The sequence below is a fragment of the Salvelinus sp. IW2-2015 genome, unplaced genomic scaffold, assembly GCF_002910315.2.
Source record: "Salvelinus sp. IW2-2015 unplaced genomic scaffold, ASM291031v2 Un_scaffold6446, whole genome shotgun sequence".
Taxonomy (NCBI): domain Eukaryota; kingdom Metazoa; phylum Chordata; class Actinopteri; order Salmoniformes; family Salmonidae; genus Salvelinus; species Salvelinus sp. IW2-2015.
This window is the reverse complement of record NW_019947708.1, coordinates 7764-20797: the sequence shown is the minus strand read 5'-3', so window position 1 is coordinate 20797 and position 13034 is coordinate 7764. Positions and strand designations below refer to the sequence as shown.

At 45.8% G+C, this 13034-nt stretch overlaps 1 long non-coding RNA gene across 2 annotated transcripts in view; it reads left to right on the top strand.

Moving 5' to 3' along the window:
• Positions 1–13034, top strand: part of LOC112078893 (uncharacterized) — a 16884-nt gene that overhangs the window by 309 nt on the left and 3541 nt on the right. The window contains exons 1-4 of one of the 2 annotated variants that reach the window (XR_011478952.1): positions 1203–1277; positions 1887–2049; positions 8816–8902; positions 10070–10199. This is a non-coding gene — a long non-coding RNA (uncharacterized lncRNA). Of the gene's footprint in view, positions 1–1202; positions 1278–1886; positions 2050–8815; positions 8903–10069; positions 10200–13034 lie in introns of those variants that run through there. The other variant, XR_002895805.2, reaches the window with a different exon arrangement.

The following is a 13034-nucleotide window of genomic DNA, read 5'->3' as shown; positions in this document are numbered from 1 at the left end:
AAAAGAAGAGGAGAGGATTTATTCGTTTCATCTGTACAGGTACCATACGATGGAGTTCCTTTGGTACAGTAGTCAGTGGGATAAGTTGCATGCATAGTGTGAATGAATAAGAAGAAATTGCATACATTTGATCCAAGGAAATATGAAAACGGTTGTGTCTATGAAATTTTTGTAAAGAGGATAGTATCATTAAATTTCAAATATTTCCTAAACGCTTTGTGCTCTTTTGACACAAAAAACAAAGGATACCATTTTTGAAGTATTCTGTCCTGTGAGGTGATTAAGAGAGAGACAAGAGAGGTATACCGGAAAATGGAGGCGTGATCTGATTTGCAGAAGGGGGGTGGCGGAGGGCGTTTTAGTCCGTATCCGAAAGTTAGAGCGAGAAAGCCAGATTGATTTTTGATGCGGCAAGAATAGCGGGCAGGCAATCGCTGTCTGAGAAAACTTTGGAAGCCGTACGTTATCATGAGTTGAATCGACTTGCTATAACCATGCCCTAAGTGGGTCTGACGGTACGGTACGAGAAATGTGGCCTCAGATATGCGGTTTCCAGTTTGAACAAAATCTAGTGTGTGTTTCCTTGAGCGCCTTCGTGGTATCGGCTTCAGGAAGAATATACACGGCTATGACGGTGACCGAAGAGAACTCTCTCGGAGGTAATGCGCGGCATTTGATGGAGGTATTCTAGTATTAAACAAAAGGACTTGAGTTTGTGTTCGCTACCAAAACGCACATGAGTAGTTAACCATGACGTACACCATGACCGTTCCCCAGAGTTCTTTGATCCTGTCTCCACAGTATACTGAAAACCCAGCTGGCTGTGTAGACTGGGACAGTATATCCTGAGAGAGCCAGCTGGCTGTGTAGACTGGGACAGTATATCCTGAGAGACAGTGGGGCTCTGCTGTGACCACCTAGTCTAGTGAGGAGCTGACACATTTTAAAAGGCATCATTAGTTCCACACGGAGAATTCAATGTGGACTGTCTGATTGAACAAGACCTATATCTGACATCCTCATCACATGAAAACATATTGATTGAGAAGTGTGCCAGACATACACGGGAAATAACACTGCCCATGATCTTCATAGTGTTGACCCAGAGCCCTAGTGCGTAGCAACACAGCAAAATACCTCCCAGAGTGTATTAAACATATAACCTCTCACGCTCTCCATTCCTGTCTTCCCCTGTACCTTGTAGAACCTGCGGCGGATGGAGCGAGACACTGGAGGAAACCAATCGAGATGTCAACGAGCTACAGAATGCTGACTGGGTAGAGAGGAACCTAGTGTAGCGGGGGCGGGAACGGAAGTTAGCTTGAAAATAACTGTACCCTGAAAACCAGAAAAATCCGCTTTCTGACGACATGCGGAGGCTGGGGTAGTAGTGGTAAGAAAACCATAAATTCTTTATCGCTCAACACAGAGACAGGTCTGATACTTGGCACTAGATGTGCTCAACACAGGAACAGGTCTGATACTTGGCACCTAGATGTGCTCAACACAGGAACAGGTCTGATACTTGGCACCTAGATGTGCTCAACACAGGAACAGGTCTGATACTTGCACCTAGATGTGCTCAACAGGAACAGGTCTGATACTTGGCACCTAGATGTGCTCAACACAGGAACAGGTCTGATACTTGGCACCAGATGTGCTCAACACAGGAACAGGTCTGATACTTGGCACCTAGATGGCTACACAGGAAAGGTCTGATACTTGACACTATTGTCTGTGGTTGGGGTCAATTTCAATTCAGGAAGTACACTGAAAGTTGCATTCCAATTCTCTAAATGTGGAATTTTTAATTTGGTTTACTTTTGAATTGACTAGAATTAGAAATGAAATGAACCCCAACCCTCGCATTGTCCTGTGTCCCTCAGGCGAAGTTCTGGATGCAGGTGATGGGTGACCTGCGTAACGGGTCAAGCTGAAGAAGGTCCAGGAAGACAGTACAGCCCTCTCACCTATAGAGTTCAGCTCACGCCTTACGAGATGCTGATGGATGACATCCGCTTCAAACGATAACAAACTCAGGAACGCATGGTGAGGGACTTTAACATGGAAGAATATTTCTCAAGGAAGGGGTAGAGTGTCATGTTGTTTTTAAGTCATCATGAGGGAGGGTTTCATCTGTTAGCCTGGCTCCACGTCTCTGAGCTCGTATTCATAAAACGTTGGATTTCTGCTCTATGATCAGTTTGGCCTTTCAGATCAAATCAATCAGATTGGATGGACAGGAGGAACTCAGGCTATTTCATGTAACCGTTAGTCTGTTGTTTACGAAGCGTGTGACGAGTAACATGATTGGATCCTAGATCAGCATTTTACTCTGAGATGGTGTTGGATCGGGGTGTTTGGATCCGGGGTGTTTGGCTCCGGGGTGTTGGATCGGGGTGTTTGGATCCGGGGTTTTGGACCGGGGTGTTTGGATCCGGGTGTTTGGATACGGGTGTTTTCATACGAAGCATTGGAAAGTATTCAGACCCTCTTCCTTTTTCCACATGTTATGTAAAAGCCTTTATCTAAAATTGATTTAAATAATTGTCCCTCATAATCTACACAATACATTTCCACTCGTCAAGTCCAACACTGAACATCATCACACACACACACACACACACACACACACACACACACACACACACACACACACACACACACACACACACAGGTGAAGGTGTAGAACAGTACTAATACTGACACGGATAGTGTTCGAGGCACAGGTCTGAGGAAGGGTAACAAAATGTCTGCAAACATTGAAGGTCCCCAAGAACAGTGGCCTCCATCATCTTAAATGGAAGAAATTTGGAACCACCAGACTCTTCTAGAGCTGCCGCCCGGCCAAACTGGCAATCGGGGACAAGGCCTTGTTCAGGGAGGTGACCAAGAACCCGATGGTCACTAAACTAGCTCCAGAGTTCCTCTATGGAGATGGGAGCACTTCAAGAAGGACACTCTGCAGCACTCCACCAATCAGGCCTTTGGTAGAGTGGCCAGACGCGCCACTCCTCAGTAAAGGCACATGACAGCCCCGCTTGGCGTTTGCCAAAATGCGCCTAAAGAGCTTCTACCGATGAGAAACAAGACTCTTTGGCTTGAGTATCAAGTGTCACATCTGGAGTAAACCTGGCACCATCCCTACGGTGATGGTGCAGTCATTAGTCTGTTGTTTTTCAGGGAGCAGAGACGAGTGAGCTAGTGATCGAGGAATGGAGGTAATGGGAGGGAAGGAATGAACGTGAGAGAGCAAAGTATTGAGAGATTTCTTGATGAAAACCTGCTCCAGAGCGCTCAGGACTTAGACTAGGGCGACGGTTCAGATTGAATCGTACTCACCACAGCTCCGATGCTCGTCGATTGTGGCAAGGGCACTTGCAAAAACTAATAGAGATCCCGAGGACGACAACGTGAAGCTGCCACGTGACAACGACCTACCAAGACAACGCTAAATGACTTATATGCTCGCTTTGAGGCCAGCACTGTCCCGGTACTCCTCGATATATGGCCACAGTATTGACTGTCCTGTACCCTGTATATAGCCTCCATATTGACCTGTCCCGGATACCCCCGTATATAGCCTCCATATTGATGTCCTGGTCCGTATATAGCCTCCATATTGACTTGTCCCGGTACCCCTGTATTAGCCTCCATATTTGACCTGTGCCGGTACCCCTGTATATAGCCTCCATATTTGCTGTCCCGGTAACCCTGTATATAGCCTCCATATTTGACTGCCGGTACCCCTGTATGAGGCCTCCAATATTGATGTCCCGGTCACCTGTATAATAGCCTCATATTGCATGTCCCGGTACCCCCTGTTATAATATGCCTCCATATGACTGTCCCGGGACCCCTGTATATAGCCTCCATATTGACTGGTCCGGGACGACCCTGTATATAGCCTCCATATTGACTCGTCCCGTAACCCTGTAATAAAGCGCCATATTGATGTCGCGGGACCCCCTGTATATACCCTGCCACAGTTGACCTGTACGTAATCACCGCTGGTAATGTAGCCTCCACATTGACTCTGTACCGTAACACCCTGTATATAGCCTCCACATTGACTCTGTACCGTAACACCCTGTATATAGCCTCCACATTGACTCTGTACCGTAACACCCTGTATATAGCCTCGCTACTGTTATTTTACTGCTGCTCTTTAAATATTTTTTACTTATTTTTCTTAAAGCATTGTTTAAGGGCTTTTAAGTATTCCACTGTAAGGTCTACACCTGTTGTATTCGGCGCATGTGATCTATGATTTGAATGTAGGTTATTATTTTTTAATTTTTAAAAAACTTTCTATACCTATTATCACTGTGTCATTATGGGGTATTATGTAGATTAACAATGTTTTTATTTATTTAATCAATTTTAGAATAAGTCTAACTGTGGAAAAAGTCAAGGGGTCTGGAGTCTTTCCAAATGCACTGTATGTGTATTAGGTTCTAAGTTTTCAGAGTAATTAACTCACGGACACTAGAGAAGCTTAACCAAGTTTAATTCTTCCCAAAGGGTCCTTACAGCTGTAATTCAGATGAAAAACATTTCACACAAGCACTGATATTTAACCCTTTCTGCTAGGCTGAGTCTCCTCCTCCACAACTGAACAGCCAATGCATGCCTGTTGCTAAGCAGAACCTTAGTGATATCTGTTCTTCCTCACTTCATCTGACCTGACCTCTACCCCAAAGTGCTCACTCCTCCCCAACTCAAGGCTGTCATGGTGACTGGTACCAGACTGTGTCTTCTCCTCCCAGAGGATCCCTGATGGCTAACAATAACATATCCTGACATAATGTAAACATTATACATTACCCTCTCTGCCTCAGTAACATATCCTGACATAATGTAAACATGATACATTACCCTCTCTCTCCCTCAGTGACATATCCTGACATAATGTAAACATGATACATTACCCTCTCTGCCTCAGTAACATATCCTGACATAATGTAAACATGATACATTACCCTCTCTGCCTCAGTGACATTGTTAGTTTCTAAGATCTCCACCCATCTCCCCTTATCAATGCCTGCCACATGGAATCGCTTCCCTGCACTCAACACATTCCAAGATTAGTTGCACACACTATATACCTTATTCCTATTACCATTACCTTCTGTTGTAGACCCTCCACTATATACTTTCCTCCTATAACCCTTCTGGTGTAGACCCTCCACTATATACCTTCCTCCTATAACCCTTCTGGTGTAGACCCTCCACTATATACTTTCCTCCTATAACCCTTCTGGTGTAGACCCTCCACTATATACCTTCCTCCTATAACCATTACCTTCTGGTGTAGACCCTCCACTATATACCTTCCTCCTAACACATTACATCTCGGTCGTAGACCCGCCACTATATACCTCTTACGTGGTGTAGACCCTCCACTATATACCTTCCTCCGGTGTAGACCTCCACTATATACCCTTCCGGTGTAGACCTCCACTATATACTTTCCTCCTATACACCCAACTTCTGGTGTAGACCCTCCACTATATACCTTCTCCTATACCATTACTCCTGGTGTAGACCCTCCACTATATACCTTCCTCCTATAATACTCCTTCTGGTGTAGAGACCTCCACTATTACCTTCCTCCTATAACCATTACTTCTGGTGTAGACCTCCCACTATAATACCTTCCTCCTATAACCATTACTTCTGGTGTAGACCCTCCACTATAATCTTCCTCCTATAACCCTTCTGGTGTACACCCACTATATACCTTCCCTCCATCCTTAACTTGTGGTGTAGACCCTCCACTATTACCTCCTCCTATACCCTACCTTCTGGTGTAGACCCTCCACTAATATACCTTCCTCCTATAACATTACCTTCTGTGTAGACCCCCCCACTATATACCTCCTCCTATAACCATTACCTTCTGGTGTAGACCTCTCACTATATACCTTCCTCTATAAACTTACCTTCTGGTGTAGACCCTCCACTATACCTTCCTCCTATAACTTACCTCTGGTGTAGCCCCTCACTATATACCTTCTCCCTATAACCATTACCTTCTGGTGTAGACCTCCACTATATACTTCCTCCTATAACCCATACCTTCTGGTGTAGACCTCCACTATATACCTTCCTCCTATACCATTACTCTGGTGTAGACCCTCCACTATTACCTTCCTCCTAATACACCATTACCTTCTGGTGTAGACTCCACTATATACCTTCCTCCTATAACATTACCTTCTGGTGTAGACCCTCCACTAATACCTTCTCCTATACCATTACTTCTTGGTGTAGACCCTCCACTATATACCTTCCTCCTAATACCCATTACCTTCTGGTGTAGACCCTCCACTATTACCTTCTCCTTATAACATTACCTTCTGGTGTAGACCTCCACTAATCCTTCCTCCTATACCATTACCTTCTGGTGTAGACCCTCCACTATATACCTTCCTCCTATATAAACATTACTTCTGGGTAGACCCTCTGGACTCCATCAGTGACATGAATAGTATATTTTCCTATTCTCAGAACCAACCGTATTAAAGGACTCAACTTTAGTGTTTGTCCACCACTCAAGGACGTAATGATCACATCAAACTTATTGATGTGTTGCTGTTGTGATAGTTTCAGATGACTTTCTGCTTCAATAGAAATGGATGGTAATAACAATAGAATATGTTTCGTAAACTTGTCCGTTCATGTGGATTCTACCATGATTACGGATAGTCCTGAATAATGAGTGAGACGATGACAAATGATACCCTCAAGACATGTGCTAACCTCTCTCCATTACAATAACAGGGGACGTTAGCATGTGTGTGTTGTACTCAAATCAAATTCAAAGTATTATATATTTTATATAGCCCTTCGTACTTCAGACAAAAATCTCGAAGTGCTGTACAGAAACCCAGCCTAAAACCCCAAACAGCAAGCAATGCAGGTGTGGAAGCACGGTGGCTAGGAAAAACTCCTTAGAAAGGCCAAAACCTAGGAAGAAACCTAGAGAGGAACACAGGCTATGAGGGTGGATAGTCTCTCTTCTGGCTGTGCCGGGTGAGATTATAACAGAACATGGCCAAGATGTTCATAAATGACCAGCATGGTCAAATAATAATAACACAGAAGTTAACGAGGGTGTAGCAAGTCAGCACCTCAGGAGTAAATGTCAGTTGCCTTTCATAGCCGATCATTGAGAGTATCTCTACCGCTCCTGCGGTCTCTAGAGAGTTGAAAACAGCAGGTCTGGGAAGTAGCACGTCCGTGGACAAGTCAGGGTTCATAGCCGCAGGCAGAACAGTTGAAACTGGAGCAGCAGCACGGCCAGGTGGACTGGGGACAGCAAGGAGTCATCATGCCCGGTAGTCCTGACGCATGGTCCTAGGGCTCAGGTCCTCCGAGAGAGAGAGAAGGAGAAAATTAGAGAGAGCATACTTAAATCATCACAGGACACCGATAAGACAGCGAGAAGTACTCCAGATATAACCAACTGACCCTAGCCCCCGACACATAAACTACTGCAGCATAAATACTGGAGGCTGAGACAGGAGGGTCAGGAGACACTGTGGCCCATCCGATGATACCCCCGGACAGGGCCAAACAGGAAGGATATAACCCCACCCACTTTGCCAAAGCACAGCCCCCGCACCACTAGGGGATATCTTCAACCACCAACTTACAAGGCGAGTATAGCCCACAAAGGTCTCCGCCACGGCACAAACCAAGGGGGGGCGCCAACCCAGACAGGAAGATCACTCAGTGACTCAACCACTCAAGTGACGCACCCCTCCTAGGGATGGCATGAAAGAGCGCCAGTGACTCAGCCCCTGTAATAGGGTTAGAGGCAGAGAACCCAGTGGAGAGAGGGAAACCGGCCAGGCAGAGACAGCAAGGGCGGTTCGTTTCTCCAGAGCCTTTCCGTTCACCTTCACACTCCTGGGCCAGACTACACTCAATCATATGACCTACTGAAGAGATAAGTCTTCAGTAAAGACTTAAAGGTTGAGGACCGAGTCTGCGTCTCTCACATGGGTAGCAGACCATTCCATAATAATGGAGATCTATAGGAGAAGCCCTGCCACCAGCTGTTGCTTGAGAATTCTAGGGACAATTAGGAGGCCTGCGTCTTGTGACCGTAGCGTACGTGTAGGTATGTACGGCAGGACCAACTCGGAAAGAATGGTAGGAGCAAGCCCATGTAACGCTTTGTAGGTTAACAGTAAAACCTTGAAATCAGCCCTTGCCTTAACAGGAAGCCAGTGTAGGGAAGCTAGCACTGGAGTAATATGATAAATATTTTGGTTCTAGTCAGGATTCTAGCAGCCGTATTTAGCACTAACTGAAGTTTATTTAGTGCTTTATCCGGGTAGCCGGAAAGTAGAGCATTGCAGTAGTCTAACCTAGAAATAACAAAAGCATGGATTAATTCTCTGCATCATTTTTGGACAGAAAATTTCTGATTTTTGCAATGTTACGTAGATGAAAAAAGCTGTCCTTGAAACAGTCTTGATATGTTCGTCAAAAGAGAGATCAGGGTCCAGAGTAACGCCGAGGTCCTTCACAGTTTATTTGAGACGACTTTACAACCATCAAGATTAATTGTCAGTTTAAACAGAAGATCTCTTTCGTGTCTTGGGACCTAGAACAAGCATCTCTGTTTTGTCCGAGTTTAAAAGTAGAAAGTTTCAGCCAGTACTCACTACCTCTCCTGTTAATAACAGGGGACGTTAGCGTGTGTGTGTTTACTCACTACCTCTCCTGTTAAATAACAGGGGACGTTAGCGTGTGTATGTTTACTCACTACCTCTCCTGTTCTGATGTGTTGTTACTCCAGCTGAATGGAGACATCCCTCCAGGTTAAAGAAGATGTGCTCATGAGGTCATCCTGGACTTCATCCGCTCCAGACCACCTCTCAACCCTGTGAGTACTGACCTAGTCTCTCAACTGTGAGACTAACTAGTCTCTCAACCGGAGTCCGACTAGTCTCAACCCTGTGAGTACTGACCTAGTCTGACCATCTCTCAACCCTGGGAGTCCTGACCTAGTCTCTCAACCCTGTGAGTACTGACCTAGTCTCTGACCACTCTCAACCTGGGAGTCCTGACTCTCAGTCTCTCAACCCTGGGAGTCCTGACCTAGTCTCTCAACCCTGGAGTCTGACCTAGTCTTCCAACCCTGGGAGTCCTGACCTAGTCTCTCAACCTGGGAGTCTGACCTAGTCTCTCAACCCTGGGAGTCCTGACCTAGTCTCTCAACCCTGGGATCCTGACCTAGTCTCTCAACCCTGGGAGTCCTGACCTAGTCCAACCCTGGGAGTCCTGACCTAGTCTCTCAACCCTGGGAGCTCCTGACAGTCTCTCAACCCTGGAGTCCGACCTAGTCTCTCAACCCTGGGAGTCCTGACCTAGTCTCTCAACCCTGGAGTCCTGACCTAGTCTCTCAACCCTGGGAGTCCTGACCTGTCCCTCTCAACCCTGGGAGTCCTGACCTAGTCTCTCAACCCTGGGAGTGCTGTTCAATGATGTATATTATAACAATATGAAATGTGAAAACGTGCATGTCTTATGCTGCAGACCTATTTCACATTGTTAACATGGTCGCGATTAAAATAGTCTAGTGCGTCAGACCTGTGCTACGACAGACATGATGGGATGAATTGACACCCAGCTGCTGTTCTACGACAGACAGGATGGGGATGAATCTGACGGACCCGGCTGCTGTACTACGACAGACATGATGGGGATGAATTCTGACACCAGCTGCTGTGTTACGACAGACATGATGAGGATGAATCTGACGGACCCGGCTGCTGTCTACGACAGACACGATGGGGATGAATTGAAAAGATGGTGTGTCTGGCAGCCTCTTTATTGCTACGACTGAGAGGACAGTTGTCACGTCTAGACTGTAATTATTCCCTTACTCGTGAACGCCTTCTTGCTCCTAAGGGGATGAATCCAGTTTTGTTGACTTGAATGGAAGGGCAGCTGCTTCAGTATGTTGCTTCAGTACGTGTTTTATTGTGGATGGTTGATGAGCTGTCTCTGCTGCACAGAATTCATTATCTGCTTGTCTGTCTACTTGTAGGTTACTGCTAGGAAGTTGAAGCCTCACCCTGCGTGGCCGCAGACCCTCCATGAGCGTCTCTTAGAGGGCATCAAACAGGAGAGGAAGCTACGGCCTGTATCACCTGACATGATCCGACGCAACCGCCTGGGTGAGCAGGACACACYCGCTCGGACGCAGCCGGGACGCGGCTCGGTGTTACGCAAAAGTTGACCCTCGATCCATTTCATACCCACGTATGACACATTATTATATTAGTGTCACAGATTATACTTTTTATTTTGTTAGAAGGCTTAGTATCATAATACTCGATACCAAACCGATACCACGGCAAGAAAAGAAGGCATATTAGCCATGTTTACGGATTTGGGGTTGTACCTGGTAGGTTCCTTGATAATTTGTGAGATTGAGGGCATCTAGCTTAGATTGTAGGACGGCCAGGGTGTTGACCTCTCTGGTATAAGTGAGACGGTAGCGTCCCACCTCGACAGCAGCCAGTGAAATTGCAGGGCGCCAAATTCAAAACAACAGAAATCCCATAATTAAAATTCCTCAAACCTACAAGTATTTTACACCATTTTAAAGATACACTTGTTGTAAATCCAACCACAGTGTCCGATTTCAAAAAGGCTTTACAGAGAAAGCACACCATGCGGTTATGTTAGGTCAGCGCCTAGTCACAGAAAACCATACAGCCATTTTCTAGCCAAGGCTAGGGCTCACAAAAGTCAGAAATTATTAAATGAATCACTAACCTTTGATCTTCATCAGATGGCACTCACAGGACTTCGTTACACAATAAATGTTTTTTGTTTGTTCGATAATGTCCCTCTATGTCCAAAAACCTCCGTTTTGTTGGTGCGTTTAGTTCAGAAATTCAAAGGCACAATGCATGCTCTTAACATCAAGACAAAGTCAAAACAGTACAATAAAAGTTAATAGAAACATGTCAAAAGTCAATCCTCAGGTTGTTTTTGTCATAATTAATCAATAATATTTCAACCGGACAAAAGCTTTGTCAATAGAAAAGGAGAAACAAGAAAGGCGCATTCCTGATCACGTGCAGGACTCGTGTCTGGAAATGTCCACTGTCCACTCATTGAAAGTGCTGTATCTCCCTCATTTTTCAGAGTTAAAGCCTGAAACAATGCATAAAGACTGGCCACGTGTAGAGGAAGCCATAGAGATCATGAACTGGGTCCCAAGTCTTTGTATGGTGGATAGGCTTTCAATGGAAACACAGCCTTTCAAAATAATAGTACTTGCTGGTTGGATTTTCCTCAGGTTTTCACCTGCCATATCAGTTCTGTTATACTCACAGACAGTATTTTATATGCATATCCTAGCTTCTGGGCCTGTGTATCAGGCAGTTTAATTTGGGCACGCTTTTCATCCAAAATTCCAAATGTGCCCCTAGTGAAGTTAAGCATGTCCCAGTTTAGGTCACCTAACAGTACAGACACTGAAGATAGATGGGGGGGGGGGGTCCACGGCACAGCTGGGGGCTGAGGGGGGTCTGTAACAAGCGGCAACGGTGAGAGACTTGTTTCTGAAAGGTGGATAAAAAAAAAAAAAGTAGAAGCTTGAATTGTTTGGGACAGACCTGGATATAAGACAGAACTCTGCAGGCTATCTCTGCAGTAGATTGCAACTCCGCCCCCTTTGGAGTTCTGTCTTGACGGAAAATGTTATTGTTATTGATGGGAATTTCAGGATTTTTGGTGGCCTTCCTTAGCCAGGATTCAGACATGGCAGGACATCAGGTTGGTGAAGTGTGCTAAAGTAGTGAATAAAACAAACTTAGGGAGGAGGCTTCTGAGTTTAACATGCTGAAACAAGCTTTTACGGTAAGAAGTCAACAAATGAGAGCGCCTGGGGAATAGGTTAGTACTGGGACCTGAAGGGCCTGGGTTAACCTCTACATCACCAGAGGATAAGGGTATGGCTAAATGCTATACGAACTGGTCGTCTAGTGCGTCGGAACAGAGTAAAAGGAGCAGGTTTCTGGGCCGTGGTAGAATATATTCAAGGCATAATGTACAGACAAGGGTATGGTAGGATGTGAGTACAGTGGAGGTAAACCTAGGCGTTGAGTGACGATTAGAGAGGTTTTGTCTCTAGAGTCACCAGTTAAGCCAGGTGAAGTCACGGCATGTGTGGAGGGTGGAACAAAAGGGTTAGCTAAGGCATATGAGCAGGGCTGGAGGCTCTACAGTGAAATAGACAAATCACTAACCAAAACAGCAATAGACAAGGCATATTGACATTAGGGAGAGGCATGCGTAGCCGAGTGATCATAGGGTCCAGTGAGTAACTAGGCGAGCTGGAGGCACGGGATTCAGACAACTAGCAGGCCGGGGCTAGCAGATGGGCCTCAAGGGGACGTCGCAACATGATGCAGCCCAGACTACCAGTGCAGGCTAGCAGTGAGTATAGCTACGTGAGTTAGTGGAGCCCAAACTCCAATTCAGTAAGTCAAATCACCGTTTCCCTTGTGTTCATAAATTACTGTGACAATATCAACCCCCATCTGATGAATGTCATGTTCAACTTATCACATCTACCAGGTTCAGACCCAAGCACAGACATGCTTTTAAAGTTAATCCACTGGCAGCCGTCTGCCTTCCTGCCTTCAGACCCAGTCAGTGTTCACAGAGCTGAGTGAGACTGAAACCAGGACAGCATTGACAGTTAACAGCTCCTCAGTGGACCTACTGCCATCTCTATACACTCTAACATTGAATGCTTCCATCAGACCTGCTTTCCTCTCTCCAATGCTCTCTTCTCCCATGTTATGGATGAGTAGGGATATGGTTGGGTGGATCTTTGGTATGGTGGGGTCATGGTGGGGTGGGGTCATGTGGGGTGGGGTTCATGTGGGGTAATGGTGGAGTGGGGTCATGGTGGTGTAATGGTGGAGTGGGGTCATGGTGGGGTAATGGTGAGGTTGGGTGGATCTTTGGTATGGTTAGGTAATGACGTGGGT